Source organism: Lynx canadensis, chromosome A1, assembly GCF_007474595.2.
Source record: "Lynx canadensis isolate LIC74 chromosome A1, mLynCan4.pri.v2, whole genome shotgun sequence".
NCBI lineage: Eukaryota > Metazoa > Chordata > Mammalia > Carnivora > Felidae > Lynx > Lynx canadensis.
The window spans coordinates 68,289,496-68,309,649 of record NC_044303.2 but is presented as its reverse complement, the minus strand read 5'-3'; the positions used below and the strand labels follow the sequence as shown (position 1 = coordinate 68,309,649).

Sequence of the window (20,154 nt, the reverse complement as noted above, 5' to 3'; positions counted from 1 at the left end):
ATATGGACAGAGGCAATGTTTTCCTTAATCCTTAGTGTAGTGTACAGCCCGAACTATCCAAGTTCCATCACCAACACTAACCACAAAAGGAAATGGTACTGCTGTTGCAAAACAGTGATTCACTTTCAGCACGGAAGCTGCAGAGGGCAGGGATCTTGTTTACGTTATATACTGTTCTCAGAGCTCACCAGGCAGTGACTAAATAGCGAAACCCGCAAGCCCATCTTCTTTCACTAACATACATCTAAGTCCTTAATGGCCGCCTAAATTCTCAACGTTTCCAAGGGTTGGTGTTTTGGAACTGCTTCGCAGAGGTATTTAAAAAGCCTGAATTGCAGAAAGCAGGCAATGTTTTGATGTTCAGAAAACAAGTCAGAATATCTGGTATTCTGGAGCTCCCCCCAAATAACAGTCTACTCTTTGATATTCTTGAATTAGAACAGCTCTCCATTTGGTTCAAACAAGAGAACAGCCTCCTCCCTCCTCTCTCACCTAGTCAGAGCTCTAACTTGCATGTATTTCCAGATATTCCCTATTGGGCTTGCCAAATGGCAGCCCTTTCTTACTCTGCTCTGGCACTCATAATCTTTTGCTTTTCTTGAAGATTTTCATGAGCCCCAGAGCATTGATCCTGACATCCAATCATTGCAAGAAATGTTTAAGAAATGTATGACATCTCGACCAAAGTGAATTGTAATTAATTGACTTTTTGAGAAATTTGCAATATTATCTGGAAATATATGGAGAAAACTTTTTTTTTAATTAGTTTTCTTTATTTTTGAGAGGTAGAGAGAGACAAAGCACGTGTGAGGGAGGGGCAGAGAGAGAGGGAGACACAGAATCCGAAGCAGGCTCCAGGCTCTGAGCTGTCAGCACAGAGCCCGATGCGGGGCCCGAACTCACGAACTGTGAGATCATGACCTGAACCGAAGTCGGACACTCAACCGACTGAGCCACCCAGGTGCCCCTAGAGAAAACTTTTAGTTGATGTTTTAAAATAAGACACACAAAAAATAAACATATGACATACAACCAAAGCGCACCGAAGATAATTATATTTTAAGAATTTTGCAACTTATCTGGGATATCAGTAGATAAGATGCTATAGACTAGGGCTGAAAACCAGTCCCTTAGGGCAACAGAATCTCCCAATAGAGTGACTGGCGGTAAGGGTCGGTGCAGAGAAAAAGAAAAATAGGATAAATGGCTATTTCTTTTCCCACACAAACAACATTGTTTACTCTTAGAACATTCTTGTTTACCTCATTAAATTTACGACTCTTGGACAAAGTCAGTGTCTTATGTTACCAGCCTTCTGAGAATGAAATTTACAACGTTCATTGCTGTTACTTCATGATAAAAACATTTGTTATTGCTGTGCCCTCTGATCTAAACAGGGCCATGGGCTGCTAAACTTTTATTTTTAGAAACAGAGAAGAATTGATAGATGATACCCAGGAACAAAAGAGAGAAAAGGACCATCATCTAAGCCATAATAAAACTACTCTGAAGAAAATTCTAGAAAAAGATGAGCTTTTTTGCATATGCCTTACATTGCCCTTAAAACCAGAGCAGCTTGTCTGAAGTATTACCTTCACCTCCCAGCTCATTTGATTACAAGCCGGTTCTATCTACCTTTATTTTCTTATAGGAAATTAGCTACAATATCTATCTCATATGTGTTTGTACTCTCACATTTAGAATGTTTCTGCCTTGATTTTACATTGAAGAGTACTGAAAACCATTGATTTCTAATTATAATGGTAAGCTTCACATCTAAAACAATGTAGAACTCAATGAAATAAATTTCATTCATATCCCTATTCCAGCAGGCACTATAGAAAAAAGCCCATTTAGGGAGAATTTCCCATTTCTGAAAGTATGGCAGACTAAATTTTCTGTTTCCCTTTGAAAGCTCCCAAAATGATTAAATAAAATCTTTTTTAAAGCATAGCGTTTTAAAGCCATCTTGGAACTCATGAGAAAAAAGGAATCCCAGATAAACTGAATCCTCAAAATGAAATAAAAGCCAGCCCCAGAGAGGTAAGCCAGCATCAAAGCCTCAGCTGTCTTGAGGGTATTGGCCGAATTGTGTAACCTTGACTCTCTATTTAGGTAGATTGTCCAGGCATAGGAGGTAACAGACAAGAGTCTGGGTCTGCTCAGAGTGAGGAACTTAATAGAATTCTACACAGTGCTGAGATTCCAAAGTGGAAGAGTAAAAAATAAATAATCTTTACCCTCAGGAAAGGAGAGTAAGGGAACTTGCTACCATAAACTTGACACTAGGTATGAGGAAAAACAAATATCCTTGAGAATTAATAATCACAAGTCAATCCTTAGGGACAATTTGTGATCTGTAACCCACATTTGTGTTCTTTGTATGTACTGAAAAACCACAAGCATGGAAAATAGTTAAATGTGCAGCCAGATTAATATTAATCCCTGACATCCTTTAGAGAACTCAACATCAGGATGGAGTTCTAGTTCTCACAGGTAATTCCAAGAAAAACAAGGAAATCACAATAAAAATGATCACAACACATACAAGAAACAGCACACCAAGAATGAGAGATGACAGAATTATCTGCAAAGACCTCAGATATTGAATACATAATACTCTTCTTTCAATGTTATTTTGAGAGAGAGCATGCACGTGTGTGTGTGCGTGTGTGTGTGCGCGCGCGTGTGTGTGTGCGCGCACGCGTGTGTGTGTGTGTGTGTGTGTGTGTGTGTGTGATGTGTGTAGGACGGAGGGGCAGAGAGAGAGGGAGAGAGAAAATCCTAAGCAGGCTCCACTCAGTGCAGAGTCCGATGCAGGGATCAATCCCATGACCGTGAGATCATTACCTGAGCCAAAATCAAGTTAGATGCTCAACTGACTGAACCACCCAGGTGGCCCTACGTAAGACTCTTAACATAAAAAAATTTAATATGCTCCAAGACATAAAAGACTCAAAAACATGAAAAAATAAGACATTTTTAAAACCAATCAATATTTCAAAGTATCTATTGGATTTATTGATTTTTCAACTGAAACTTAAATATCCGTATGATAAATTAGCAGACTTAACATAGCTGAAGAGAGAACTAATGATCTTGAAGATAAATCTGAAGTAATCAACCCAGAGTGAAAACTATTAAAAATAGAAAAAAGTTGAAAAGAGATAGATGGGATCACTGAGAAAGTTTGACGTACATATACATGGAGTCTCATAGTTTCATTTACTCACAATGAATAAAACTAGAAGGAAATGTTGGAAAAATATTTTCAACAGTGTTTGAAAGATACTAAACTTATTCAGAAAGCTTAGTGATTTCCAAGCATACCAAATAAAAAGAAATCCATACCTAGACATATTGAAAGTAAAAATATATATCGATGAAAATAAAGAAAAGATATTTGAAAGAATCAGAGGAAATAAGGGTTATCACTTATAAAGAAACAATGATACAGATACTGATTTCTCAGCATAGCAATGGATATCAGAAGATAAACTGCAACACACTGAGACAAAGCAGTCATTACCCTAGAATTTCATACCCAGTATAACTAACTTTTTAAGAACAGGGGCAAAATAAGAATATTTTCAGAAAGGTAAAACCTGAGAGTTTTCATCATACACAGACTATCCCTAACTGCAACTCTAAAGGATATGCTTTAGAAAGAAAGAAATCTAGTCCAGATGGAAGGACTAAAATGTAAGATGGGATTCTGAGCAATGAGATTAGTAACTATACGGTAAATACCAATACTAACATCTAAAAAAGCTTAATTTGTGAAGGTTAAAAATATAGAACATCATAAATGGAAAATAATAGCTTGTAAGCTGGGAAGGTGGTGAAAAAGCTAAAGCATTCTAAGGTTTTTGCATCATTTGGGATGAGAGTGAAGTTATGATTAATTTTAAGCTGTGCTCATTTACAAATGCTAACATATCCATAGTAACTACTAAAAAGAAACATAAAGAATAAATTTTTTAAATGAATGCAGAGATAAAATTAAAAAGAAAGCAAGAAATTAGAAAAATTGAGTAAGCGAGACGTAAATTTAAAATAAAAAGGTAAAAGAAAATTCCAATGAAATAATCTTTGGGGAATTTTTTAAAAAGATTGCTAGAGTTGACACACACACACACACACACACACATATATATATATTTGTGTGTGTGTGTATAGATAGATAGATAGATATAGATATATATATTTGTGTATTTACAGGCACACACGCTAACATACATATATTCTCAACAAGTGAGAATGCAAAAGTATCAGTTAAGTCAAACAAATGCTAACCCAAAATATCACAAAGAGAATAGACTTTAAGGGGAAAAGAGCATGAGCAGAGAAAAATAAGGTCTCTTCATAAAGATAAAACATTTAATAAATTGGTAGATGTGACCAACAAAAAAGCCAGCATAAAGATGGAAGACCTGGACAGCCTACTTGACTCACATGGACATATGTAATACAGAGCACTGCACCAAATAACTCCAGAAGTTACCTTCCTTTTAAGAACAGATGAACTATTTATGAAATCATCCACATGAGCGGCCATAAAGTACATCTCAATAGTTTTCAAAGGACTGGTCTCAGGTAGATTGTATTCCATTAACAGAAAGCAATCAGGTTAGAAATCAAAAACAGAAAGGTATATAGCACAAGAACTATATACTGGCAATATTAAAAGAGCATCTGCTTCTAAAAAATACATGGATCAAAGAAGTCATGAGAGAAAAAATTTTAATGAACTGTTGAATGATTCTTTAAAAAAAACTGCATATTAACACTTGTGGGATTTAGCTAATAAGTTCAGCTAATAAGTTCTGAGGGAAATTTGTACACTTCTATGAATGTATTAAGAAGGATAAAATCTTTAAATAAATGAATTAAGTACCAAGCTTCAAAAGTTAGAAAACGAACAACAGTATAAATCCAAATAAAGCATGATATAGGAATTCATAAAGAGCAATCCATAATTAAAGAATGAGAAAACAAACATACAATAGAAAGCATCAAAATGCCAAGCCATTTCTTTGAAAATATCAACCACATAGGAAAACTGCTGGTGATATTAATTTTAAGAAGGAGAAAGAGTACAGATAAATAATAATTGGTATGAAAAAGAAGGCATAACTTTAGATGCAGAAGAGATTTAAATTATAGTGAAAGGTTATTATAAACAAATTTATACCAAAACATTTGAAATCACAGACAAAATGGGTAATCTTTTAGAACATACAACTTATCAAAACTGGTTCAAGTAAAGTAGAAAACCTAAATAGTCATATAATCATTAATACAATTAAATCCACCGTTCAAAATCTTTTAACAAAGAAAACTCCAGGCCCAAATTACTTTTCGGAGAAGTCTATTAAACATTCAAGAAATAAAAAATATAAGGCATAAACAAACTCTTTCAGACAATACAAAAAACCCACACTTTTAAACTTATTTTATGTAGCTAATATAGCTTTAAAAAAACAGAGAAGAGTATGAGAGAATAAAATAATAGGCCAAGTCAATCTTGGACACAGTTCCAAAATTCCTAAATAAAATATTAGGAAATAAAATCTAGCATTATATTAAAAATATACTCACCATAGCCAATTGTCTTCCTCCCATAAGTACAAAATTGTTAGAAAATTGATGATTCTAACTCATCACATTAAAAGATTAAAAGAGAAAAATATATCATGTTCAATACAGATACATAAAATCATTGGTTAAAATTTAACATGCAAACATGATTAAATTATATGATGACAGAGGTGCTAGCTAATGCTATAATGGCAAACATATTACAGTATATAAATGTATCAAATAAACATGCTATAGACCTTACATTACACAATATTACATGTCAATTATAACTCAGATTAAGAGAATTAGTGAGATCTCTGCCAGTAAGAAAATACAAATAAATAAAAATAGAAGAATCAGAATGGAAAAAATAAAACTGTCCCCATTTGCAAAAGATATGAGTACATCCACAGAACACAAAAATAATATACAGATTATACATTATAAATAATTAGAGTTTTTTAGTAGAGAACCTGGGTGGTTCAATCAGTTGAGCATCTGACTTTTAACATTGGCTCAGGTCATGATTTCACGGTTATTGAAACTGAGCCCCAGTGGGGCTCTGTGCTAACAGCATGGAACCTCCTTGAGATTCTCTCTCCCTCTCTGCCCCTCCCCTGCACACTCTCTCTCTCTCTCTCTCTCTCTCTCTCTCAAAATAAATAAATATTAAAAATAAAGAGATTTTTTAGCAAAACTGTTGGATACAAAATATTCAAAATTAAATTATATTTCCAATACCGCAGCAATAAGAAATGTAAATTTTGAAATATACCATTTATGGGCACCTGGGTGGCTCAGTTGTTTAAGCATCTGACTTTGGTTCAGGTCATGATGTTCCAGTTTGTGGGTTCAAGCCCTGCATTAGGCTCTGTGCTGACAGCTCAGAGCCTGGAGCCTACTTCAGATTCTGTGTCTCCCTCTCTCTTTGCCCCTCCCCTGATTGCACTCTGTCTCTCTCTCTCTCAAAAATAAATAAAACATTAAGACATTTTTAAAAGTATACCATTTAAAATAGCACCAAATCCTATTAAGTACCAAGAAATAAATTTAACCAATGATATACAATACTTCTTAAAAATTACTCATTTTACGAACAATTGGGATCTCATGAAGATAAAATCTTCTACACTGCAAAGGAAACAATCAACAAAACTAAAAGGCGACAGACAATGGGAAAAGATATTTGCAAATGACATATCGGATAAAGGGCTAGTATCCAAAATCTATAAAGAACTCACCAAACTCCACACCCGAAAAACAAATAATCCAGTGAAGAAATGGGCACAAGACATGAATAGACACTTCTTTAAAGAAAACATCCAGATGGCCAACAGGCATATGAAAAGATGCTCAACGTCACTCCTCATCAGGGAAATACATATCAAAACCACACGGAGATACCACCTCACACCAGTCAGAGTGGCTAAAATGAACAAATCAGGAAACTATTGATGCTGGAGAGGATGTGGAGAAACGGGAACCCTTCTGCACTGTTGGTGGGAATGCAAACTGGTGCAGCCACTCTGGAAAACAATGTGGAGTTTCCTCAAGAAATTAAAAATAGATCTACCCTATGACCCAGCAATAGCACTGCTAGGAATTTAGCCAAAGGATACAGGAGTGCTGATGCATAGGGGCACTTGTACCCCAATGTTTATAGCAGCACTTTCTCTAATTATTTTTTTTAACGTTTATTTATTTTTGAGACAGAGAGAGACAGAGCATGAATGGGGGAGGGTCAGAGAGAGGGAGACACAGAATCTGAAACAGGCTCCAGGCTCTGAGCTGTCAGCACAGAGCCCGACGTGGGGCTCGAACTCACGGACCACAAGATCATGACCTGAGCTGAAGTCAGCCGCTTAACTGACTGAGCCACCCAGACGCCCCAGCAGCACTTTCAACAATAGCCAAATTATGGAAAGAACCTAAATGTCCATCAACTGATGAATGGATAAAGAAGTTGTGGTTTATATACACAATGGAATACTACTTGCAATGAGAAAGAATGAAATATGGCCTTTTGTAGCAACGTGGATGAAACTGGAGAGTGCTATGCTAAGTGAAATAAGTCAGGCAGAGAAAGACAGATACCATATGTTTTCACTCTTATGTGGATCCTGAGAAACTTAACAGAAGACCATGGGGGAGCGGAAGGAAAAAAAAAGTTAGAGAGGGAGGGAGCCAAACCACAACAGACTCTTAAAAACTGAGAATAAACTGAGGGTTGATGGGGGGTGGAAGGGAGGGTAAAGTGGGTGATGGGCATTGAGGAGGGCACCTGTTGGGATGAGCACTAGGTGTTGTATAGAAACCAATTTCATATTAAAATAAATAAATAAAAATTAATCATTTTAAACAAAAAATTAGTCTATAAAAATAAAAAAAATTGATAGGAATGACAAATTCATTAACAGAAAGAACCAATATTATGAAAATAACAGATTTTCCCCAATTTTTCTACACACAAATAGATTTTTAAAATTATATGGAATATCCAAATAATGAAGAATAGCCCAGATACACTTGAAGAAGAAAACAAGGTGAGAACACCTGCCTAACAGGTATTAGTACTTACTGTATAATAAGACAGTAAGATGCTGATTCAAGTATATGTAAATAAACCAGAGAAGTAGAACTGAAAGCTTTCAAACTGACCCAATCGTGTATGAAAACTAACAGTTGATGGAGCTGGTTGAAAAGCTATAGAGAAAGCTATATGATACTGAAGAGTTGGTTTTCTATGTGAAGTAAATAAAGTTGGATTCCCTATCTCACACCATACAGAAAAAATCAAATCTAGGCATATTAACAGATAATAGAGGAGAATATCTCTGCAAAATTGCTACAGATTAATATTTATAATATCAAAACAGGAAAATATTGATAAACTGGACTATGTTAAAATTAAGAACTTCACTTTATAAAAATAATCATAAAAAGAACAAAAGAGCTAACAGAAATTGGGGTAAGTTATTTGCAACCCATATGATGTTACAGTGGAACCATACATACAGTTTAAGGTCTAACCTTTCAAAAATGGTGGAAAATAAATATATGACCTCATCTGCACACACACACACACACACACACACACACACACACACACACATACTGAGATCTGGGTGAATAAAAGTTTCCCTGAGAATATTTACTCACAAGTATGTTCTCATATAGATTTGGTGTCTGAATCTTTACTACAACATGATACAGGAAATTACAACCTGATATTTAACATAGAATATTCTCTGCCAATAAAATTCCTGAGATTCCTGACTCCCATCCCCACCCCTACTCTAATCTCAACCCAGGATGCAAAGGATTCCAACGAATAAAACCACAAGGGAAATAAATTCACAATCTTAAATTACCAAATAAAAACAGGAAAAAAAAATACATTAGGTAAAAGCCAACAGATAAATAAGAATAGATCTTGAAATAGATTTTGGATAATAGAACTATGAGATATGGAATAAAAATGAAGTATATTAAAATGATTGAGGACATAAAAGGAGAAGTTGAAAATATCTAAAAGGAATGAGCACTATCACAAAGGCAGGCAGATGTGAAAAATAGCCACCTGGAATTTCTAGAAACAATATAATTGAAATATAAAATCCAAGAGACAGATTAACAGATGAATATGACCTAAATGAAGATAAAATTAATAAACTGAAATATAGAGATGGTAGAATTATTAAGAAAGCAGGACTGAGAAAGAAGTATAAAACCTGAAAGAGTCATTAAAAAGACCAACAACATCTGAGTTCCAAAAGAAGCAATAAGATGTGGGTAAAGCAGGCAATATGGAGAGTTATGGGAAGAGAAAGAAAGAAGATATTTAGTGATTTTCAAAAGATGCTTGATCAAACCTTGCCTGAAGCCCTTTCCATTACTCAGCCCTTCTGTTGTTAGTCCATACATTTTCTTAATTATTTAAGCCTATTTGTGTTGAGTATTTAGTTCTTTGCAAGTGAAGTTTTTCTAAATGATATGGGGAGTAAGAAAATAAAAATTAGTTAAATTGAAAAAGTAAACAAGGTACCTCTACACGCGGCATCTAGAAAAACAGATACAGATAAAGCCAGCTGAAAGTTAACAGGAAACAATACTTCTCCCAAGTACATACTGCCGATGTAAAGTGTCTCAACAAACACCTTTGGGTGACTACTGCTTTTTTTACTCACTGAGATACTTTGTTCTAAGGGATGAATCATTGGGTTCTATCTACTCCTGAAAACAATACTACACTGTATGTTAACTAATTTGAATTGAATTTTTTTAAAAAAATTAACATTTTAATTCTCAAAAACTTTGGGTTTTTTTGGGGAATTGTATCAGTAAAAATTAAACATCACACTTTTGTAGAGGATCTAAGCCACTTTGACACAGAGGCATCCTCAATTTCCAATCCTGGTGTAGAGCTTCAAATAGGGTTTCGAGACCCTACACTGTACGTCTGTCTCAACTTTGTAGTTTCCAAGGAAACAGGACTTTAGATCCACTTCACAGCCTGGACTTGATGTTAAACCCTTTGCACACAGCCCTGCTTTGCTTGAGCCTATCCAAACACTGCTTTATTTAAATGTAACCTAAACTCCATTATCCCTCAAAATCCTATAATAACCCCTATGTTTTCTTTTGTTTGGTGAAATGCCCCATAGTTCCCTGGTATGTGGTCTCCCTCACTGCAATGGCACAATAAACCTGACTTTGCTGAATAAAAGCTCGTTCCTGGTGATCTCAGGCCAACTGGGCTAGAAGAGAAGGCAAAAGAAAGCAAACTAAATAACTCAAAATATAAAAGTATATTTTTAGTATTTGCCTGAAGAGAGTCACGTTGAGAGGAATACAAAAGAGGCAAATGACAGAATCATTTGGTTGGTCTGTAACTAAATAGGGAGGGTTTTCATTGATGATAGCTTCTTGGAGAAGGCGAGTTTTGGAGAGAGAGATTCCCTTTGCTCCATTAAGAACATGGAACTAGCAACAGAGGTCCTTAAAGAAAAAGGCCCCCCCTCCCCCTCCCCTCGCCACATGTATGCTTCCAGACAGGGACAGTTCCTTGTTCAATGCAGGTGGCCATGGGGCTCCCAGAAAACTGAGTGCAGCTTAAAACAAGTGCCAAAGCACACTCTGGGATCCAGCTGCCTCCCAGGGCTAGGGCTGAGCTCCTGGGCTGTATTTTCAGCAGAGAACTGGCAGTCATAAATGTCAAGCCCTGATCAACATAATCCCCTTAGTTCTTCCAGCTTAGTTCACAGCAAGTAAAGGTGGCATGAAGAAGATTTCCTATGTTGGAAAAAAAAAAATAATTGCTGAACTCAGATTGGCATAATATTATAGTATTAACTTTATCTATGGCCTTTATCTCCAGCAGGTTCAAGATTACTTAAGCATTTGTGGGAATTAGATTTCTTTGTAATCAAGACAAAACACAGCCTTTTGGTGCCTTCTCTGATGGCGAAGTATGGTTATTTTTCAGCTGGGGGAACTAATAAGAAAAATCTGGTGTAATGCAGCAGTAAAAATAAAAAGTGGAGCATAATGAAGATGTAGCTCTCTGATATCCTCAGTTTCAAGAAACCTTTGTGGCTCCTCTCACCTTCTTCAGGTCCCACGGCTTTGACCTTGAACAGTGAAAGCCATACCCACAAGGCGTGCATAGGCTACTCAGTGTCTTGAATGTGGGGTACTTACATAAGTAAACACTAAGGAAAACTACACATGAACCAAGTACAGTTGCATTTTTAAGAGCTTGAAAACTGTTCTAATCCTAACTAGTTCACCTTTAAATTACTATGGCTTCCTGGGCTCTATCAGTCCATCGTGTTTGCATTTCCAGGCATTTTTTAAAACGCCAGTATGTTGATTTTCTTGACCAAACCATACTGAATTAAACGCATCAAAGTGTGTGGGGTGGGTGGGCGTAGATTCTAAATGGAACATTGAGAGATTGTTTGAAGACACAACTTTCTTTCATAGCAACAGCTTTTGGAGCTTTAAATAACTCAGGTCATGCACGGGTACCTTCAGCCCCAATGGAGAGCTTCATCACCAAACTCCGTCCACTTCCCAAAGATGCAAAGCACATCTCACCTGCCAATCTCTACAGGTGTCAGCCTTGCAGGAAGAACATGACAGCCAGCTTCTCAGAAACGGAAGGGATCTGCCAATTCACCTACCGTGTATATTTCATAGACAGACGATTTTAAAAGGTTTCAAGTCCCAAAGTTTGGTTGTTTACATCGATCCTGCCACTGATATGTTGCCGGGGCCTGCCACCTGTCAACTTTGTCCAACCTACCCAAAAAGGAAGCTGTAAGGGTGCATGTGCCATTACTGTAGAATATGGGATATTAAAATAAAAAATATTCCAGCTCTTTGATTTCCTCTGATTTTGTGGGTAATACAATAACCAGAATGAGATAGCTGAAACCAATAAAATCTGATTTATAGCATTAAAGGCAATCTTTATAGCACTTATTTATGGTACATTACATCTAAAATCCAATTTCACAGGCCGCTGTTTGAAACTTTCTGTTCAATCATAAATACACTACATACACTGTACCTCAGTGCCACAGAGTTAGATTACATAAATGTCTGTATCCCCAGAAGGTATTAAAATTCGGTTACTATGGTGGTGAGTGAGCTTGACAGTAATTTTCCTAACCAACTCTTCAACCAAAAAGATCCAGTCAGCATTTGATAAATACTGAAAACGCTAGACTACTGTCATTAAACCACACACACACACACACACACACACACACACACACACACACTGCTTAGATAACTCTACATTCTAGAATGAAATTAATTGAAAAGAAGTATAGAGAAATAGGATAATTGATGATGCTGAAGGATACTTGCATTAATGTCGCTGGGGTACGTTTTCAAGCCAATGAGCAAAAGCACTTTTTGCATGACACCATCCATATTGCAAGGAGACACATGGCTAAGTCTACACATGCTACTGTGGAAATATAACCTTAAGTGTCTACATTCATACACTTCAATGGAGAAGCCTATATTGAGTTCAATTACTATAATCATTGTCAAAGAGAGGGCAGAGAATACAATCTTTCGGAGAACTGTCATTTGAATCTTAAGCAACTTCACATGAGTTTAAAAAGGTTTTGATCTTAAAAAAAAATCAGGTCTCCATAAGCTTTGCTTGCCAGGTATTAGATAAATGTAAACAGAGTGGCTGGAATCTTCGCCTGAGCTAAAAGGAAGCAGACTCTTGCTTTGTGAGAGTTGGCACTTAAGTTTTATTCCCTAAAGACATTTCCAACTCATTGTCTCCAGAAATGTGCGTCATGCACCCCTCACCTGGCTTATGTTCTACGCTGGTAAGTCATTCCAGACTACAGTTCAGGGCTCAGATGTAAATGACAGAAAATGGCAGGAAAAGGGAGGAGGCTCAGTACTCAAATAACCAACACTCACTACGTCTCTGGCCCGTGCCAACCATTGCACTATGCTAGGAGTGCACTGGGATTCTGCGGGTCCTGAAGCTAATCCAGTTTGAGGATCCTCCTTAAGAAAAGAATACAGGCTTCAAAAAAATTACAAAACTAGGTTGCAAACTTAATATTATCTAGAAGGGACTTGAAACAAGTGAAGCTTTGGTAACAAAGTGGTAAAAGCATCTCTGAGTCTTGCTTTTCACAAATCATTCTATCCTCCCTACAGCCCGACAAGGTCAGCATTATTCTTTAGTTGAACCTGCTGCTTACATGGGTTATCCCAGAGGAGGAGTTAGGAATCCATTCCTTGGAATGCAAGCTCAAGTTTGTCTGCACGGAAACCCACGTATACTGTTGAGTTTCAGTTTATATTGATGAAGGTGTGGGTTGTATTAGCTAGATCTCCCTGAGATGGGAAGGTACTATTGGTTGCTTTAGCCTCCAGAGAATTCTTCACGGCAAGGGAAGATTTGAGCAAGAATTAGATTCCCCTGGAGGGCTTGTGAACTACAGATTGCTGGATCCTACCTCCGGGGATTCTCACTCGGTAGGTGTGGGCAGAACCTGAGAATCTGCCAGGCAATGTTGATACTGCTGGCCCTGGACTATACTTTCAGAGACGGACCTAGCGGAGCTGGATTAATCCCAGCATTCCGTCCATCCGTTGTCTTCCTCTGGTACAACTACAGCTACTGTCGTTCAGGTTTACTCTTACCAGCTCAGCTCAAACGGAGCTAAACCCCATCCTTTTCCGTAAAAGCCTTAGGCTGGATGAACAGTGGCTAAAATCCAAAAGATGCTGCAAAGGAAAAATGTTAGTGAAAGATTATGTTGGAAGTGCAGACTGATTCCTAAAATCTGATTCAACAGTGATAAACTCAGCGTATTTAAATTAGCTTCACTATAGCATAATTTAAAATTGTTAAGTAACTGTAGTTAATGAAAACTCATATAAATGCCCCAAATTTTCTGTAAACTAATAGAAAAATAAAATCAATGAATATGGTGAGAAGTCAAGGAAAGACAATCACCATGTTGGTGGTGGGGGAGACCCTAAGACACTAAGGGCATGAAGTGTCATTCAAAATTGAGTTAGTAGGATTTAATCAAGGTATTTAAATGCATTCTACAATAGAGTACAACATACATTCTGTATTTAAGTCGGATTCAATATAATAATGATGGACTTTTATTACAAGACAGCTATTCAGTGATACTTATGAAATGATTGTAGACAAATTATCTCTGTGACATACTACAAAAGTCACATCCATAAATTATTTTAAGATGCCAGCACTAAGTATATTAAGATTTGAAAGACTTCAGTTCTCTCTGAACTCTTAATGTCTCTTGAACATGTTTAAGGAAAGAAAAAAAAATGACCCTTTTGTCACTAGCATCTCATGAATTATTCTGTAGTAAAGCATCTTGTGTATTTTGCCCTTTGGTTGAAAGCCTATGAGGAGCTTTGTTTATTCAACAAAGAATTACTGACACCTACTAGGTGCCAAAGATACACAAATTAATAAGATATCGATTCAGCCTTCAAAGAATTAGCCAACTACATTATTCTCTTTGTCTCCTTTACTTGAAGAAAGAAAGTAGAAGTAATACAACTATCCAGCAAGTCATGTCAGAGATAGAAAAATATAATCTGAGCTTTGGGTTCAGGGAGGTTTTCTTCTGCTAACTCCATGTGACTTATAGAAATGGATGTTCAGAGATCCATTGTTTCCTCATGTGGTGATCAACAGACTAGGGGGTGCCTGGGTGGCCCAGTGGATTTTGGCTCAGGTCATGATGTGGTTCGTGGGATCAAGCCCCGCATTGGGCTCTCTTCTGTCAGCACAGAGTCCACTTCACATCCTCCACCCCCACTCTCTGCCTCTCCCCTGATCTCTTGCTCTTCAAAATAAACATTAAAAAAGAAAAAAGAAAAAACAGACTGATTTCTAAAAATATATACATAAGGTGAATATGGCCCCACTTAGAATACTTTCTGCTTCTAGGAGCAGAGAGGTTCATAAGGAGGGCTTGTGTGCATGGGCATTTGTATATGAATTGTCTAAAGAATAGGAAAGTGCTGATAATGAAAAGAAATTAAGAGTTTTTCAAGTAGAAACAGATTCTGAAAAGGAACCACAGATTTTTTTTTAAAGAACTAGTGATAAAATGATCAAATTTTAGATCAATAAGGTGATATACATGGAAGTTCTGCAATTGCCTAGAAAATGTACCAAGGGTAACAATAAATCTTAGCTCTGATTCCAGTCAATTACCTAGTTTATGGACCAGTACACAAGAAAACAATGAATTCCCTTCAGTCATCATGGGCTATAAGCACCTTCATTTATAAGAGAGTCCATAAGAAAATATATGTTTATATTTATAATATCAACATTTGATACTATTCTTGCTTTCTAAAAACGGCTGCTATAAATGTATTTTTACTACACATTTCATAGGCAGATGGTTTAAAAAAATACCATTTAACAAAACAAAAACAAAAACAAAAACAAAACAAAATAAAAAAACATTTCCTAGCCAGTGTCAACCGTGTTTCTATTAATTTGCAATATATGGGAATAATTCTTTTGATCCTCTCTTAAAGCTGTTAGCAGAAACTTTTATTTAGTATAATCAAGGGAAGGGGCACCTGGGTGGCTCCGTCGGTTAAGCATCTGACTTCAGCTCAGGTCATGATCTCACTGTTTGTGGGCTCGAGCCCCGCATCAGGCTCTGTGCTGACAGCTCAGAGCCTGAAGCCTGCTTCAGATTCTGTGTCTCCCTCTCTCTCTGCTCCTCCCCTGCTCATGCTCTGTCCCTCTCAAAAGTGAATAAACATTAAAAAAATTAATTAAGGGAAATCAAAAGTTTCTAATAGAAACAGATGACTTAAATGTTGCAGCAGCCTTACCAAAGTAAACTTCAGGTCATATATATCAAAAACGTGCCTATGTCAATATGAAACAAACTTTCAGTACATTCCACATGAGGGATGCTGCCTGTTTGCACAATGCCTATGATGACGTGTCCAAACACACTTCACTGGTGTCACAATGTCATAAATCCTTCATGCTTCACCAAAATTCTCTAACAGATTCCTCTAATGGTTGTGTTTATTCTGCTTCATTGACTTTCAAGTTCACATCAAGTCTCAAAACTTTGAACTAAAAGGAATCTTGGATATGATTTAGTCCCCTCCTTCCAGCTCACTCTCAGGTATGATTCACTGAGACCCAGAGAAGTCTGGTGATATGTCCAGGGTCTACATCTGGGTGATGAAAGAGCCAAGGTTGATTGAGGCCCTGGTCACATGACTCGCCATCCATTGGCATTGGTCTCACTGTGCCCGTTGATCAATGATCTTGGATGGTGCCCTGACACCTTCTTTGGAATCACACGCTCTCAACAGCTATGTGAGTGTATGGCATCCAGACATTTGAAGAGCAAATATGAGAAGCAGGAATTTGTACATGGAATTCTGGACTAGCTGGCTTATGCTAACTCACAGAACGATCACTAGGAGCAACTGGTATGAAGTAGGTAAACTCTTAAAGCAACAGCCTTTGTAAATTGTAAAGCACGATGCAAATATAAGGCATTTTCAAGACCACATAACCTAAGACATTGTTATATGGAAAGTTTCTTAAAGAAAAACCGAGGTGTCTTGCTAAAAATGTATGGGATACCACAAAATATCCAAGCCAAGTTCTACCCACAAGCAAGCTGACCGGATACATTTTAAAGATGTATTGTAAGCAAATGTTAAGAACAATCTTATTACCAAAACATATCTGAGATGAAAACAAACCTGAAATTTAGCCAAAGGTTAACCAGCATTTGTAGAAATTTGGCTGCTTTTGAAAACTGTACCAAAATGCCAATTCTAAGGGGATGGAGTTGAATAAGACCATGATTTTCCATTTTCATAATTAAATGGGAATATATTTAAATCACCCATAAAATGATAGCGTATTATTTTGTTTTTATTTTCTGTCAGCAATGTGTATACATACGCAACTCTGAACCTTCAATAGTCTTACAGCAATTTATAGAATTAATAAGAAATTGGATTCTCACAAACTAATAGACTTTTTCACCATGAAAAACCAACTTGAACAAAGATTCACAACATGGTAAGTTTCCATTATTTTGCTTCATTCCTCTGCCTGGAAAGGCTTCCACCCACCGTTGCCACCAATTCTCTCTGCCCCAAAGTAGACCCCCCCCCCCGAGTCGGCCTTGCAGATGCTTACCTACCCCCCTCACCTCCATCAAGCCTTTCCTTGTCACTTCTCCTGCTTTATCCAATCCTCCTAACATATAGCTCTCGGCTCCTGTTGTACGCTAGTGATCATTTTTGTACTTACTTATAATCTACCTCTTAGACCGTAGACTCCATAGACGTAGGAACAACTCAAAGGCCTTTACGTTCACAGCACAGTGCTTGGAGCTTGCCATGACCAATAATCTTGCTCAGTTTGATAAGGCTAACGTTCCTCATCAAATATCTTTTTATTGACTATTTCCCACAGTGCAATTAAAGGGAGGAACTTTTAGACACAAGCCTTCTTTTGATTAATTTACTCAACTCAGCACGTGATCATAGAAAAGCAGTCAAGTATTTAGTATATTTAGTATTTACTGCTGAGTTTACAATAACAGCATTTTAATAGAAAATGGAATCATGCAGGCCGATAAAATAAACGGCTCCCAAAAAAGCAACTTAAGTGATACTCTCAAAAGAAATAGTATATAGAGACTGAACAAAAACAAACTTCCTGATTTGTATCTTTCTGTTTTTCCACCGGTCTCTGAACACAAGAAAGGAATGGCAAACCACCACCTCAAATTAATAAAGTCAATGTTTATTTACTTATTCATTAAATGCTGAGCCAGGCACATCCTAGGTGCCAGGGAAGCAGCATAACAGTGACCACAACTAAGTCTCTGCCTTCAAAAGACAAAAACTTAGTGGTGGTGACGATGGTTGACGACCTGAGTTTGACTCTGAGCTCTGCCACATAGGAGCTGTGAAATCTCATGTAATTTACTACACCTCTCTCTGCTGCAATGTCCTAGTCTAGAAAATAATACTACCTATGTTGCAGGGTTATGAGTAGTCGATGAGTTAATATTTGGAAAGTTCTTTAAAGCGTTCCTGGCACATATGATGTAAGTGTTTGACAAAATTTCAAGGTGCTTCAATTCTACCAAAAAGAGACAGACACAGAACACATCTCTCTATGATCTGTCACCTGGTGACAACCGCTGTGAAAAAAAGTAGGAGGCGGAGGGAACAGAGGGGATAGGTCGCTGCTACTTTATTCCTGGGTCACTTGAAGAACCACAGGGACTAAAGGAGCAGGACACTGGCTGGAGGCCAGGTCACAGAAGAACTGAGGGAGTATGATAGCTCCTGCTTCCATGGGAAATACGGTCCAAGACCCCCAGTGGATTCCTGAAACCACAAATAGGACTGATCCCTATATATACAATGTTTTCCCTATACACATATCCATATGATAAGGTTTAATTTATAAATTAGGCACAATAAGAGATTAACAACAATAACTAATAAAAAAACCAGGACAATAATTGTAACAATGTACTGAAAAAAAAAAAAAGCTGTGTGAATGTGGTCTCTCTTATTGCCAGCGTCCTCACCCTTCTTCGTGTGACGCTGTGGGTGATAAAATGCCCATGTGATGAGATGAAGTGAGATGAGGGACGTAACTCTTCTGCTCTGGACCACAGGCAACTGAAACCTTAGGAAGCAAAACCATGGATAAAGGGGGATTACCGTAATCCCACAGGGCATTGCGGGTCATGAAAAGGACCACACGTTTCAATGTGCATGAGGTGAAAAGCCACTGGAGGATTCAGAATGGAATATTAATGTTATTGGGGTTTCCTGGTAAAAGGACAACTGTGTCTGCTACAGAAGATCAGCGAGCACACAAACAGTCTAGATGAGAGACGATCTGTCTTTGACGAACAAGGTAGCAGTGGAGAACATAACATGTGGCCAGTCTCAGGTTAGTTTCGAGGTATAGTCCCAGGATTTCCTGACTGAGGGAAGCAGGGAGAGAAAGAGAAGTCCAGGGCGACTCCAGGGTTTTTGGTCCAAGCCTCTGCAATGATGAAATTATTATCCATGGAGCTGTGCAGACCAAGGGACAGTTTTATCTACTACAAGTCAAATCAGTTTCCTCCTCAGAAATCTCCGGTGGGCCCCACTTACTTTGTGAAGTAAGTCCAGCCCTCTTGGCATTCGATTCGAGGTCCTGCTGGCTGACACCACAGTCTTGCCCCCATCCATTTCACACATGCTCTTTCTGCTTCAGCCACGCCCGACCCATTGCTGGTCCCCAAACCTTCACAGTTTAATGACTTTTCCTTGATCTTCCCTTTCCTGGAAGCAATTCCTCCTCTTGTGTGCCTAAGTAAAAGTTACTCAGTCCTTCAGTGATTAACTCGAAAGTCCATCTCTCCAATGATGCCTTCTCTGATATTTCTTAGCAGAAAGTTTTGGGCTTTCTATTCTTGTCACACATACCTCATTTCACCTTAAATTATTTTACATACTTGTTTTCCTGTTTCATTGAGTAGACTGTATGCTCTTTGAAGGTAGAAATCATTTCTTATTTATGTGAATAGATCCACGGTTCCTAACACACTGCTTGCATTAAAAATAATTCAAATTTTTGTTGAAATGAGATTAATATTAGTATCACTGAAAATATCTTTCGGGGGGAGCACCTGCGTGGCTCAGCTGGTTGAGAACCCGACTCTTGATTTCTGCTCAGGTCATGATCTCGGGGTTCGTGATATCAAGCCCTGCATCAGACTCTGCACTGACAGCATTGAGCCTGCCTGGGATTCTCTCTCTCCATCTCTCTCTGTCCCTCCCTCTCTCTCTTTCTCAAAATAATAAACTTAAAAAATGTCTTTGATATGGAAACAAGCAAGTGCTTTCTTCAAAATATGCTAATTTCAGAATTTTGCTATTTTTTTATTTCACCAAATAAACATATATTTAACATTTTCTTCACTTATAGAATGCCAATAGGTAAATCATAGAGGAAAGGAG

General features: G+C 37.5%; 1 protein-coding gene across 1 annotated transcript in view; it reads right to left on the bottom strand.

Annotated features, from left to right (window-relative positions):
• Positions 1-20,154, bottom strand: part of HS6ST3 (heparan sulfate 6-O-sulfotransferase 3) — a 660,648-nt gene that overhangs the window by 195,976 nt on the left and 444,518 nt on the right. The window lies entirely within an intron of this gene.